This window comes from Silurus aristotelis (genome assembly GCF_946808225.1).
Source record: "Silurus aristotelis genome assembly, chromosome: 5".
Classification (NCBI taxonomy): Eukaryota; Metazoa; Chordata; class Actinopteri; order Siluriformes; family Siluridae; genus Silurus; species Silurus aristotelis.
The window spans coordinates 35367561-35381070 of NC_139578.1; the positions used below are offsets into that span (position 1 = coordinate 35367561).

A 13510-nucleotide genomic window follows, 5' to 3' on the forward strand; every position below is an offset into this window, starting at 1 on the left:
GAAAGGGTTTGTTCTCCACCTCCAGACCAGTGAATACGAGCAGTACCACTGGATTACAGCCTCTGGGGGGCGCTGCACATTATGAGTCTGTGTCTCTGGTGTGTAGGTTGGATTTTATTTACATTTGAATGTTTTTGTCATGGTAATAAACAAATATTGATTGTGAACTGCTCCAGATGTTGTAGGTGCACAGTTGTGGTTGTAGTGTGGAGGTTTGGAGTGTAACTGGGGTTGTTTTAGTAAAATGGTTTTCAGCTCCAGATGTGAAACGTCTCTCTGTAATGCACGTGTTGTTATATTGTGTGTTTGTATTGTATTGATGGTTTCTATAATTGTGATGTGATTGTGGTGTATTAAGAGGTGGATTAAGTCGAGTACGTCCTCACTGAAGGTTCAGGTACCAAATACACGACCCGCTACTGCTAGAAGTACGTACATTTTACAGATTAAACTTAATGCTAAACACATCACTCAATTCACTAACATGAACCTCTAACTAGCATAACATTAAACCCACAGCAGAATTAGCAGAGATCCACATGACCTTCTTCACTCTCACATATTCAGTACACATCCACAGAACATTTCTAGACATTTCACTCTGAAAATCATTACTCTTAAAACTACAGAGCGCGTGTGTGTGTGTGTGTGTGTGTGTGTGTGTGTGTGTGTGTGTGTGTGTGTGTGTGTATGGGGAACCCTCAAATACACAACTTATACAACACACTGTCCTACAGACTACAACCTGCAGTGAGCATCTGCTGCTGGAGGACACAGAAACTTCTAAATTCTGTGTCTAGCTGACCAAACACTCAAATCAATATCAGAACAAGGAAAATCCCTTAAGAGTCTCCTCCTGCAATACATGGACCATCCTCCTGAAGTCCTGCTACATCCTCCTGAAGTCCTGCTACATCCTCCTGAAGTCCTGCTACATCCTCCTGCGTTCCTACTTCATCCTCCTGAAGTCCTGCTACATCCTCCTGAAGTCCTGCTACATCCTCCTGAAGTCCTGCTACATCCTCCTGAAGTCCTGCTACATCCTCCTGCGTTCCTACTTCATCCTCCTGAAGTCCTGCTACATCCTCCTTAAGTCCTCCTGAACTCTTTCTGCAGTACGTCTGAGAATCTGAGATTATAAAGAATGCAAATTGAATGCAGGTGAAGAACATTCGTCAGCTGCAGAGTTTGAGAGATGGAGTGGATCAGTCACTCTTACTCACACTAATAGCATTATATTATTGAATAAGACATTAGAATTGCTCTCTATACATTAATCACAGGATCACACTTCATACAAACTGTGGCCCTGAGCACATTGTAGCAGACTGTTGATATTAATTACAGTCCAAATTCTTCCACAAAGTTCTTGAGATGATCAGAAACTTCATGGATCTTTAGACTTTTGATGTGGAACCATCTCCAGCTGCACAGAGTGTCTCCTATTGAAGAAAACTCCATCTAAGGGAAGGACTTTGGGAAGAATCATCAGCTTCCTGTTTTTAATTCTTTTGCCACAAGTTTATTTTTGCGTCTGTGTTCAAATCTTACGGTTAAATCTTTTCCCCCTAAATACAGTGAGACCCACTGATCTCGCCCTCGGTTAACTAGCCAACCTTATTAAGTCGACGTTTTTGAAGTGGAACCGCCAAATTCTCGCTTTGTCTTAGCATTTTCTCATCGGTTATGTCGATTCTTTTATGTCGCCGAACCCTGATATCTCAAACACAAGGGGGGCAAATTTACCACTTAACATCGGTTATCTCGATCCGCACTGTGCAGCCGCAGAAGAAGTGGTGGAAAAATCAAGTCTTACAGATGCTCCAGGTGTTGGACACTTTTCAGAGCTGTGTGTCAGAGTGAAATGACTCGAGAATTGAATGATGACACTGGTTAGCGTGTCTACACCCTGCAGGTTTTTAGTGATTTTCTGAGCGATCTTTGTGTTTGTTGGAGAATATAATAAAGGTTTGTATTGAGAATCAACGGTGGTTTGTTTTGTATACTGGTAAATCTCTGCTGTTAGTTGGTGCACATATAACTTTTGTTGTTAAATGTTATGTGAAGAAACGGGAGGCGAAAGCCGAAGTGAAAGCAAAAGAGTTTACTGCAACACAGGGCAAAGCCAAACACAAACACTCGCCTTGAAAGTGAATATTGCGGTGGTGCGCTCTGGGAGCGCGGTCCACTAAGTACCAAACTGAAAAGAGGCAGTCTGTGTATATAATCCACGGCGCTGAACAGCACACGGGAGAACGTGGGATGAGCAGCAAAAGCATAGAATGAACACCGGCAGGATCGGGGGGGAATCCGGGATGCGCTTTGGGAAGAAAAGAGCAGCCGTTGAGAGAGTGCCGGTGGGAAGACACGTACCGGGATACGCATGCGCGATAACAACGACCGCCGTGAAACAGCATATACCAACAATAACGGACGGTGAGAGTGTGGAAGTGTAAATAGGAGCTGGTGATGATGATAAACGAGCACCAGATGTGCGCGATTGAAGCCGGGAGCTTCAGAGAAAGCGGAGGTTTGACAGCCGCCGAAGGGGGCGTGGCAGGTGGATTCCTGACAGTTAACAAACGTACGTACATTTTTATAGCATGCCTTCATCAAACAAATCTATTTTATTATATTTTTATATCTAATTTATTAACGCACATCATGTACATAAAAAAATTTCAAGCACGTTAATAAACTGCCGCCATTTTGGTTTTCGTTGATCTCGATCAGCGGTTACCTTGATGCTTTTTGGCGACCCCATAGACCCTCGACATAACCGGGTTCCACTGTAATCTTGAGAAATTGCACAAAGGTGTGTAATTTCTTTGATATGGTGAGCATTCAGTTTATTCAGTGTGTGGAGTGTTAATGTACAGTCAGTCTTTTTCCATCACTAGGAATAATTTTATCTTTTAGAAGTGTAACCCCAGCAGAGGTGGTAAAAGTACACACATCCTTTACTTTAGTAGAAGTTTTAAAATATTCGGGTAAAAGTTGAAGTACTGATTATTTTTTTTTACTCGTGAAAGTAAAGAAGTTTTGGCTCGGACATGTACTTCAGTAAAAAGTAGTTTCTTCTACCTGTTTTAGCTGTTAACTGGACCTCACATCATATTAATTAGATAGATAGATAGATAGATAGATAGATAGATAGATAGATAGATAGATAGATAGATAGATAGATAGATAGATAGATAGATAGATAGATAGATAGAGAGAGAGAGAGAGAGAGAGAGAGAGTGAGAGAGAGAGAGAGAGAGAGAGAGAGAGAGAGGGAGAGAGAGAGAGATCTTTATTGTCATTGCATAGTGCAGGTACACAGCAATGAAATGCAGTTTGGCATCTACCAGAAGTGCAAAAAGTAGCAATCAGGCAAATAGTACAGATAAACATGTCTCATATTTACAGCATGTGATATGTATGTAAGCATATGTACAGTGATTAAATATAAAGGCTATAACAGTAGAGAGACGTGTGGACATCATTAAGAGCCTTTGCTATGTTTCCACACGGACAGTTAATGAGGTGATACCGGAGAAACTGCACCTCTTCAAGTCAAGAACTTTTATATATATAATTATAGACATTTTACCGATTTGAATGATGAATTGTTTTTATCTGTACGATCAATAAAGACAGTAATTTAAGTTCGTGTCGCCATTATGAGGGAAAAACCCACAAAACGCCACCTAGAGGGTAAATTGTGTAAAACATGCGGGATTTGGTGTTTGATTTGAGACTTGGCGCAGAAATAAAACAAAAGTTTACTGATTAAAAATATTTTATATCTAAGTAAAGAAGGAATGTCGTGAATAAGTGTATGTTATGCTGGAGGTTTTAATTTCGCCTCTTTTATATTTAGTTATTTATTTATTTATCTATATTTTTTTATAAAAATGGTAAAAACAGAAATGCGCGCTGAATTGATAGTGTTAATAACATTTAGTGCCGTTTAAAATAATTAGAATTTTGACAGCCAAATAAATATATATATATATATATACATACATACATACATAGTGTTGTGCTCGTTACTAAAAAATAGTAATAGTTACAGTTACTCGTTACTTCATTCAAAACTCCGTTACTGTGTTGATTATTTACACCAAAAAGTAATGTGTTACTGTTAAAAGTAACTTTTTAGTTCCTTTTTTAAAGAATCTTCTTTAATGTTCTCATTAATGCTCTTTTATGTGTTATAATCTACACAAACACAAAACTGACTTAAACACAGAGTCATTTTTAAACACTATTATATTAAAGTCAGAGCAGCACACACTGAATATATCACAAGGATTTCTGAAATAAAGAACACAACAAGGCATGGAGTTCCTGGAGGAGCTTCAACAGATTGGAGTTGCTGTTTATCGCAGTAGATACGAGCTTCGAACCAGAAACACACAACTTACATTTGACTTAAAAGTTTTTGTCTTTATGCTCAACTAAAGTGTAATAATGATCATATTTCCACTTTGAGAAACTCGTCTTGCTCTCGCCTCGACTCGCCATTACTGCCGCACAGACCTGAATAAACAGAGACACGCCCACAGCAAGTCTTCTTCCTGTTTACAGTGGTTCATCCACCAATCCTACAGCGCGTCTTCTTCCTGTTTACAGAGGTTCATCCACCAATCCTACAGTGCGTCTTCTTCCTGTTTACAGAGGTTCATCCACCAATCCTACAGCGCGTCTTCTTCCTGTTTACAGAGGTTCATCCACCAATCCTACAGCGCGTCTTCTTCCTGTTTACAGAGGTTCATCCACCAATCCTACAGTGCGTCTTCTTCCTGTTTACAGTGGTTCATCCACCAATCCTACAGTGCGTCTTCTTCCTGTTTACAGTGGTTCATCCACCAATCCTACAGCGCGTCTTCTTCCTGTTTACAGAGGTTCATCCACCAATCCTACAGCGCGTCTTCTTCCTGTTTACAGTGGTTCATCCACCAATCCTACAGCGCGTCTTCTTCCTGTTTACAGAGGTTCATCCACCAATCCTACAGCGCGTCTTCTTCCTGTTTACAGTGGTTCATCCACCAATCCTACAGCGCGTCTTCTTCCTGTTTACAGTGGTTCATCCACCAATCCTACAGCGCGTCTTCTTCCTGTTTACAGAGGTTCATCCACCAATCCTACAGCGCGTCTTCTTCCTGTTTACAGTGGTTCATCCACCAATCCTACAGCGCGTCTTCTTCCTGTTTACAGAGGTTCATCCACCAATCCTACAGCGCGTCTTCTTCCTGTTTACAGAGGTTCATCCACCAATCCTACAGCGCGTCTTCTTCCTGTTTACAGTGGTTCATCCACCAATCCTACAGCGCGTCTTCTTCCTGTTTACAGTGGTTCATCCACCAATCCTACAGCGCGTCTTCTTCCTGTTTACAGTGGTTCATCCACCAATCCTACAGCGCGTCTTCTTCCTGTTTACAGTGGTTCATCCACCAATCCTACAGCGCGTCTTCTTCCTGTTTACAGTGGTTCATCCACCAATCCTACAGTGCGTCTTCTTCCTGTTTACAGAGGTTCATCCAACAATCCTACAGCGCGTCTTCTTCCTGTTTACAGTGGTTCATCCACCAATCCTACAGCGCGTCTTCTTCCTGTTTACAGTGGTTCATCCACCAATCCTACAGCGCGTCTTCTTCCTGTTAACAGTGGTTCATCCACCAATCCTACAGTGCGTCTTCTTCCTGTTTACAGAGGTTCATCCACCAATCCTACAGTGCGTCTTCTTCCTGTTTACAGAGGTTCATCCACCAATCCTACAGTGCGTCTTCTTCCTGTTTACAGTGGTTCATCCACCAATCCTACAGCGCGTCTTCTTCCTGTTTACAGTGGTTCATCCACCAATCCTACAGTGCGACGCTGCTGTAAGCAGGTCAGACTGTAGTCTACACTTCAGCCCAAATTCATTCATTTATAAAAGTAACGGGTAACGCACCATACGGTAACGGTAACGGAGTTACTTTATTTTTAAAAGTAACGCGTTACAGTATTAGTTATTGTCAAAAGTAATGCGTTACCAGTAACGCGTTACTGCCCAACACTGCATACATATATATGTATGTATGTATATTAATACAAAACGAATTAAAAATGTTGTTACCTAATGAATGTATCCAGGCTGAAGATCCACATATAGAACACAAGCAGAGAAAAGATGATGATGATCAGAAATGTGTCTGTTCTCAGTCATGTTCTCATCACTGACTCCCTCTGTCTCATCCACATTAACCCCAAACTTCTTACTGCCTTCTGCCTGCTGATTCTTATCTCCATAAACTAGTCTACATCTGTGGTGAGTGAGGGTCAGGACTTTATACACCAGCGGAGTGAAAAAGACGCGCAGTAACAGGAAATCAGTTGTTCGGCTGAAATCAGCGCGCAGTGAAAATAAAAAATATATTTCACCAAATCAATGAATTAAAACTAAAGTAAGAGCCGGTTTTAAAAATGTAAGAAGTAAAAAGTACAGATATTTGTGTAAAAATGTAATGAGTAAAAGTAAAAAGTTGTCTGAAAAATAAATAGTGGAGTAAAAAACTGATACCGAAAAAATCTACTTAAGTACAGTAACGAAGTATTTGTACTCCGATACTTCCCACCTCTGAACCTCAGGTCTTATCTGACTGATCGCTTTCAGTTTGTTGATGTAAATGGTGAGTTCTCCACACTCTATGAGGTAAAGTTTGGTGTTCCTCAAGAATCTGTCTTAGGCCCACTACTTTTCTCTTTATATCTGCTGCCTCTTGGTGAAATTATTCATAAACCTGGTATTCGCTTCCATTGCTATGCTGATGACACACAGCTGTATATTTGAGCAAAGCCAGATGAGAGAGATCAGCTTAACAATGTTGAGGAGTGTGTAAAGGACATTAGACAGTGGATGCTTAATAACCTTCTTCTGCTCAACTCAGATAAGACAGAAGTACTTTTACTAGGACCACATGCAGCTAGAAGTAAACTTTCTGATTCTGTAGCATCTCTGGATGGTGTTTCTGTCTCAGTGTGTACAGCAGTCAAAGACCTCGGTGTGATTATTGACCCGAGTCTTTCCTTTGAGTCTCACGTGAATAATATCACCAGGATCTCCTTCTTTCACCTTAGAAATACAGTGGTCCCTTGACCTACGAGTGCATTAATGTACGAGTTTGCCTTACATTAATTGATTTTTTGCTTTGTTACGCAAGAAAGAAAATTGAGGTATGAGCTCGAGACGCCGCTGCTAGATGGCGAGGCGAAGCCAGAAAGCAAAGACTGTGACGAAAATTAAGATTAAAAAAGTAAACATTTTTTAAAAAAAAGTAAAAATGTTAAAGTTTAGGGATACGTAGTGTACAGGAGTGATAGTAAAAAAAAAAGAGTTTTCCCTCCGCCTCCGCTTATCGCCTCTACCCCCCTCCCCACACACACACACACACACACACACACACACACACACACACACACCCCCTCCCACCGGCGCTTTCGTTAGCTCAAGTCGTCTCATCTCCAAGGAAAATACACTGAATAAAACCTTATTATATCTTTACATTCTCTTTTATTATGTTTTTATACAGGATTTGTTATTTAGAAATGTATTTTCCAATTTAATAACATGAAACATAAAAACAGGGTCATTTTGAGGGTTGGAACGGATTAATACCATTTTAAGTATTTTCAATGTGGAAAACTGATTTGATGTGTGAGCAAATTGAGATACGAATTAAACTCGTAGGTCAGGGTACCACTGTATTTCTCTGGGGAGTTTATCTTTTGTCATCGTCGTGGCCACCGAAGTTTTTCTCCCGATGACGTGCAGCTCAGAACACAGGTGAAGTGCGTTTTTTTCGTTTCCGTTAGGAAATTTCATTGGTCTAATGTTCTGGGGTTCGGTTTTATGGCTTGAAGTTTGTGAAACCGGGAAAAACCCAGGAAAAATTCATAAATTAGCCACTTCATTGTTTAAGCCGCGGAGTTCAAAGTGTGGGGAAAAAGTAGCGGCTTATAGTCCGAAAAATACGGTACTGTCCCAATATTATTGGCCTCAGCGTATATTAGATTATTGGCCACACCATGACCACTAGATAATCACATACTGACTTAGTTAACCTCCAATTTCTCCCCAAAATCTGCACACACACACACACACACACACACACACACACACACACACACACACACAGTCAGAGGTTTATTTATGTCAAACTCAGTAGGAAGTTGAAACTGTAATTAACAACATTGTTTTTTGTTATTTTTTAAAAGAAGCAGAAAAACGAGGTCAGAAATCAGTGGTGGATGAAGAACATAAAGCATGTAGTTGAGTAAAATTAGAAACTCAATAAAATGTGACTTCAGTAAAAGTAAAAGTGTCCCTTTAAACTTTCACTTGAGTAAAAGTATAAAAGTTTTTGCCTTCAAATGTACTTAAATATCCAAAGTACTGATTTATTATAACTATAATTCATTTCAGTTCATGTTTATTTGTATTGAGTTTTTAATAATGAACATGGTCTCAGAGCAGCTTTACACAGATAATGTGGAGATAAAAATGAAGATGTTCTTTATAAGTGTAAGTTTGTCCCTGATGAACAAGTCGATGGAGACTGTTATATAATGTTCCTGTTATCATCTTTACTAAATCACCTCAGTTTCTGTGTAAAGACTCGAATGTGACTCTCAGCACACTGATCTATTAAAAGAATGATATTAATGACTTAAACACTGATTGATTTCTATTATAATTATCATGAGCACAAAACCTTCTTTTTTATTACTGTAAAATAAAATGTCCATCATTTAATGCTCTCTAAATGTTCTGCTTGCTGTTGAACTGATGCAGAACTGTATGTTGGTGATCAGTAGAACTGGCAGTGGTGGTTTTAGCTTGAATGGCGCCCCCTGGGTGACCCACACCATGACTCCCCCATTGATTAGTTTCAGTTTTAAAAAGGTCGTCTCTGCTTCAGCGTCCGTCACTGGATGAGTGAAACATGTTCTCACAGCAGTCCACAGTCCTCATAGTGAGATGAGTGATAGAGCTGCATACACACCTTTCTCTTTTTTTCACGTTTTCCCCTACTTCTCCTTTCTGAGTGTATGTGGTGGGTTCACCTCCGAACGCCAGTCTGTCGCCTACATCCGCCACTGCCCGAGTGTAAAACAGAGCATGCGCTCGACCCTGATTGGTGACTCGCTGCATGTTTCACCAGTTACATTTTTATCCTCAAAAATAAAAAGTAACAACTGATTTTACGGAATGTAGTTGAGTAGAAAGTAAAATATTTGACTTTGAAATGTAGTGAAGTTACAGTAAAAATCTCCCCACATGCATATACACCGCTGCCAGAAATATCTGTAAACAGACCAGAACCTTCACAACCATTACCCCCAGTAATCCCATCATCCACACCCTTTATTCAGTTATTATTACACATCACAAGGTTTCCTTCTCATCTGTGAGGAGATTATAGTATTGCAGTGGACTCACTCTCCCAGGCCTGTAGCAAGGTTTGGACAAGCAGCACAGCACTTCGCTACAACAGCAGGCTAACACCAGCATGCTTCACAGTAGGGACTCTTTGGCTTTCTCAGGGTTTCTCTGGGATTCTATTTTTCCTTACAGTCTCTGAGGGTCTCTCAGGGTTCTCTCAGGGTCTTTCAGGTTTCTCTTAGGGTCTCTCAGGGTTCTCTCAGGTTCTCTCAGGGTCTTTCATGTTCTCTCAGGGTTCTCTCAGAGTTCTCTCAGAGTTCTCTCAGGGTCTCTCAGGGTTCTCTCAGTATTGGCTTTCTGACAATGATTTTAAATTAGTGTTTACTTTCCTTACCAAGACAAGAAAAAAAAAGGTTCTGACTCACTCACTTCCAAAGCTGCAGCTAAATGTTTTTTAGAGGACCATGTTGAGATAAACAGACTGTTTAAAAGCTCTGAAAAAAAAAAAAAAAAAATTAATTACACACCAGAATTCACTGCATGATACTGAATTATATTGCTAAACAGTATCTGACTCAAATGCTCTTTCCTGAAGATAATGAAGTTCAGAATATGTGTCATTGTTATTCATTGTGACCCTCCACCAACAGATCCATCAGGTGTTCAGTTCTAACAGAAGATAACCATAACCCCGGTTTCATATTAGTTTTGACATAAATAATAAATAGTTCTATAGTGTGATGTTTGTGTTCTTCCTGAAGATGATTTTGAGTAAAATCACCTGTTCAGAAAAAGAGAGAAGACAGAACAAAGGAAGATATTTAATAAATGAACTTTCTCATAATGAAGAGGCTGAAAATCTAAAATGTAAAAAAAAAAAAAGTAATATTTTTTCTGAATTTTTCTTTACTCACTTCCAGTAGCAGACGAAGTTCAGCTTATCATTGCAGTTGTGGATGTTCAAAGTGTTTGTGGTGGTGTTGAGAGATCCACAGTTCTGAGGTGGAGCTGGACATTGAGATGACATTGAGACCAGGTCCCCCAGCATTTCCACACTCACCCAGATTCATTTACCATCTACAAAGCACAGCCCAGTCCACACACTCTCGGTCTCCGTCTGCATGGTCTCTAGTTTCAGCTGCCTCAGACTGGACTCGGAGGTCACGGAGGCCAAACCGGTGTAGGTAGACCTGCAATAATCCCGAGCCTCTTCCCAGGTCTTCTTCTCCTTCACCAGGATCAGAAACCGATAACAGAGGAACTTCCTCTCAGTTGTAATTCACCCACAATGTTGGAAAATGAATGGATATTGCCCCACAATCAAACCCAGTATTGCTATAATAAGGTTGGCCAGATAACCAGTTCATGAAAGAATACTGTTCTCCATCAGACCATGTCCAGGTGGTTCCTGTTCTCCTTAACCCAATCCAATATCCTCCACCAGTTACAGTTTGTAAAAGAGAATTCTTCTCCTCTGTGGTGGTGACAGTAGCCAGATCTCTGTAGAGTTTTCTGCAGTAACTCTGAGCATCTTGCCATGATATGGGAATATTAACAAAAATATATTCTCTTGTCAGAGCTCCAGTCATACCACACCCCAGCGTCAGCAGGAAGATATAAACCAGCGATTTCATCTCTGCTCTGAAGTGTCTGAGATCTCTAAGTCTCTGACAGCAAACCCAGACATTTATACTTAAACCATTTACAAATGTATTCAAAACATATGCGGGAGCAATGTAAACACCAAGAAGGTTCAAAGTCTGGTGATGGGATGGGATGGGATGTGGATTCAAAGTAAAATTTAAGACATTCTTGTCATGAGCAGAACCTCACACACTGGGGAATTTCCCTTCACTGCAAGAACATCAATCCTGGCTGTGAGTTTTCACCAGATTGGTTATGTGTATTTAAGATGTGCATATCAAGCTGCAAATTATTCACAAACTGATAAAGACCCTTTGAGGTCACAAGGTAAGTCGGGGACATGGTTTATGAGATCAAGTAAACAGAGGTGGAACATTCTCAAGACTTCAGCTACAATATACAGTGCATTCAGTTTTATTAGTAAAGTGCTTTTAACAATAGTTATTGGCTCAAAGGAATGTGTACGTTTCTCCCTAATGAGTGATTCTGTGGTGAAAAGAAAAAACTCCCTGAGATGGCTTGAGGAAGAAACCTTGAGAAAACCAGACTTAAAGGGAACCTCATACTCATCTGGGTACCGAATGTCCATTTATTACAGTCCCATCATTTTCGAGGTTATAAACTGTTCAATAATGGAATCATATGCAGAACTGTTTATGAAAACTGTGGTCCTGAGCACATTGTAGCAGACTTCTTCTTCTTCTTTCGGCTTCTCCCATTAGGGGTCTCCACAGTGGATCATCCGTCTCCATACCCCCTATCCTCTACATCTGCCTCTTTCACACCAACTACCTGCATGTCTTCCCTCACCACTATCATAAACCTCCTCATTGGTCTTCCTCTTTTCCTCCTTCCTGGTGGCTCCATCCTCAGCATTCTCCTACTGATATACCCCATGTCCCTCCTCTGCACATGTCCAAACCATCTCAATCTCACCTCCCTCACCTTGTCTCCAAAACGTCCTACATGCGCTGTCCCTCTAATAAACTCATTTCTAATCCTGTCCATCGTCGTCACTCCCAACAAACATCTCAACATCTTCAGCTCTGCTACCTCCAGCTCCACCTCCTGTCTTTTACTCAATGCCACTGTCTCTAATCCATACAACATCTCAGGTCTCACCACAGTCCTATAAACTTTCCCTTTCAATCTCACAGATACTCTTCTATCACAAATCACTCCTGCTATCACTCTTCTCCACCCACTCCACCCTGCCTTCACTCGTTTCTTCACTTCTCCATTACTTTGCACTGTTGACCCCAGGTACCTGAACTCCTCCACCTTCTCCACCTCTTCTCCCTGCAACCGCACCCCTCCACTGCCCTCCCTCTCATTCACACACATGTACTCTGTCTTACTCCTACTGACTTTCATTCCACTTCTCTAATGTGGAGTTATCAACATTACAGTCTGACCCTGCAGAGCTCGACTGGACTTCTAAGTGATTTAATGAGAGTACTTTTACTAGGACCACATTCTGATTCTGTAGCATCTCTGGATGGTGTTTCTGTCTCAGTGTGTACAGCAGTCAAAGACCTTGGTGTGATTATTGACCCAAATCTTTTCTTTGAGTCTCACGTGAATAATATTACCAGGATCTCCTTATTTCACCTTAGAAATATAATACTCACCCCGCAGTATCTGAGTGAACTGCTGTACCATTATGCATTATCCAGTATACATTAATACACTTCACTTAACACACTTTATTGTCTGAATGTTTATTGTCTTAACAAAATGCTTGTATTTATGAGCCAACCTTCAAAATCAGATAAAGACTCTATAAGGCATTTGTTCTCCTTCATAGTGCTGACATTAGCCAGGCAATTGCAGTGTTATGACTGTAGTAATGTGTAGTTTGTACTGAAAGTTATACCAATATTCTGGGGCATCAATAAATATATTCTTTTCCAATCAGACCTACAGTCTACACACTGGCCGCAGCCAACAGAAAAATAAAACGGAGAAACTTCATTTCTGTTCTCAAGATTTTGAGCTCAATAGGTCTCTACACCTCAGTAGGTATCCACCAACCCAATGTCACACTAAAGTCAAGTTAAATTCATGTAAATCTGATGCAAAAACATGAAAGTGCAGCGTAAACACACATGGCTACATAAACAAAACTTCAAGGTTATCAAGAGAAAGATGGTTGGTCACAAGCCATCAAACAAAGCCGAGGTGCTTGAATTTTTGTACAAGGAGTGGCACAAAGTCACCAACATCAGTGTGAAATCCTGGTGAAGAGCATGCAAGACACATGAAAGTTGTGATTGAAAATTTATTTTATTTCACCAAATACTGATTTCTAAAATCTTTCCAAATGAATGTTTTTGTTATTCTGACCAGTTTTCTTTTTTTGCAAATAAATGCTCTAATTTTGGATAAATGCTGACAGTAGCTCATAGAATGAAACACAATGTTCATTTTACTCAAACAAAAACCTGTAAATAG

At 40.4% G+C, this 13510-nt stretch overlaps 1 long non-coding RNA gene across 1 annotated transcript; it reads right to left on the minus strand.

Annotated features, from left to right (window-relative positions):
- Window positions 1-8163: 8163 nt before the first annotated feature.
- Window positions 8164-11692, minus strand: LOC310725964. Its single transcript, XR_014533600.1, has 2 exons — window positions 10327-11692; window positions 8164-10193 (listed from the first exon to the last, which is right to left on the minus strand). It is a non-coding gene; the product is annotated as an uncharacterized lncRNA (long non-coding RNA).
- Between the last annotated feature and the right edge of the window lie 1818 nt (window positions 11693-13510).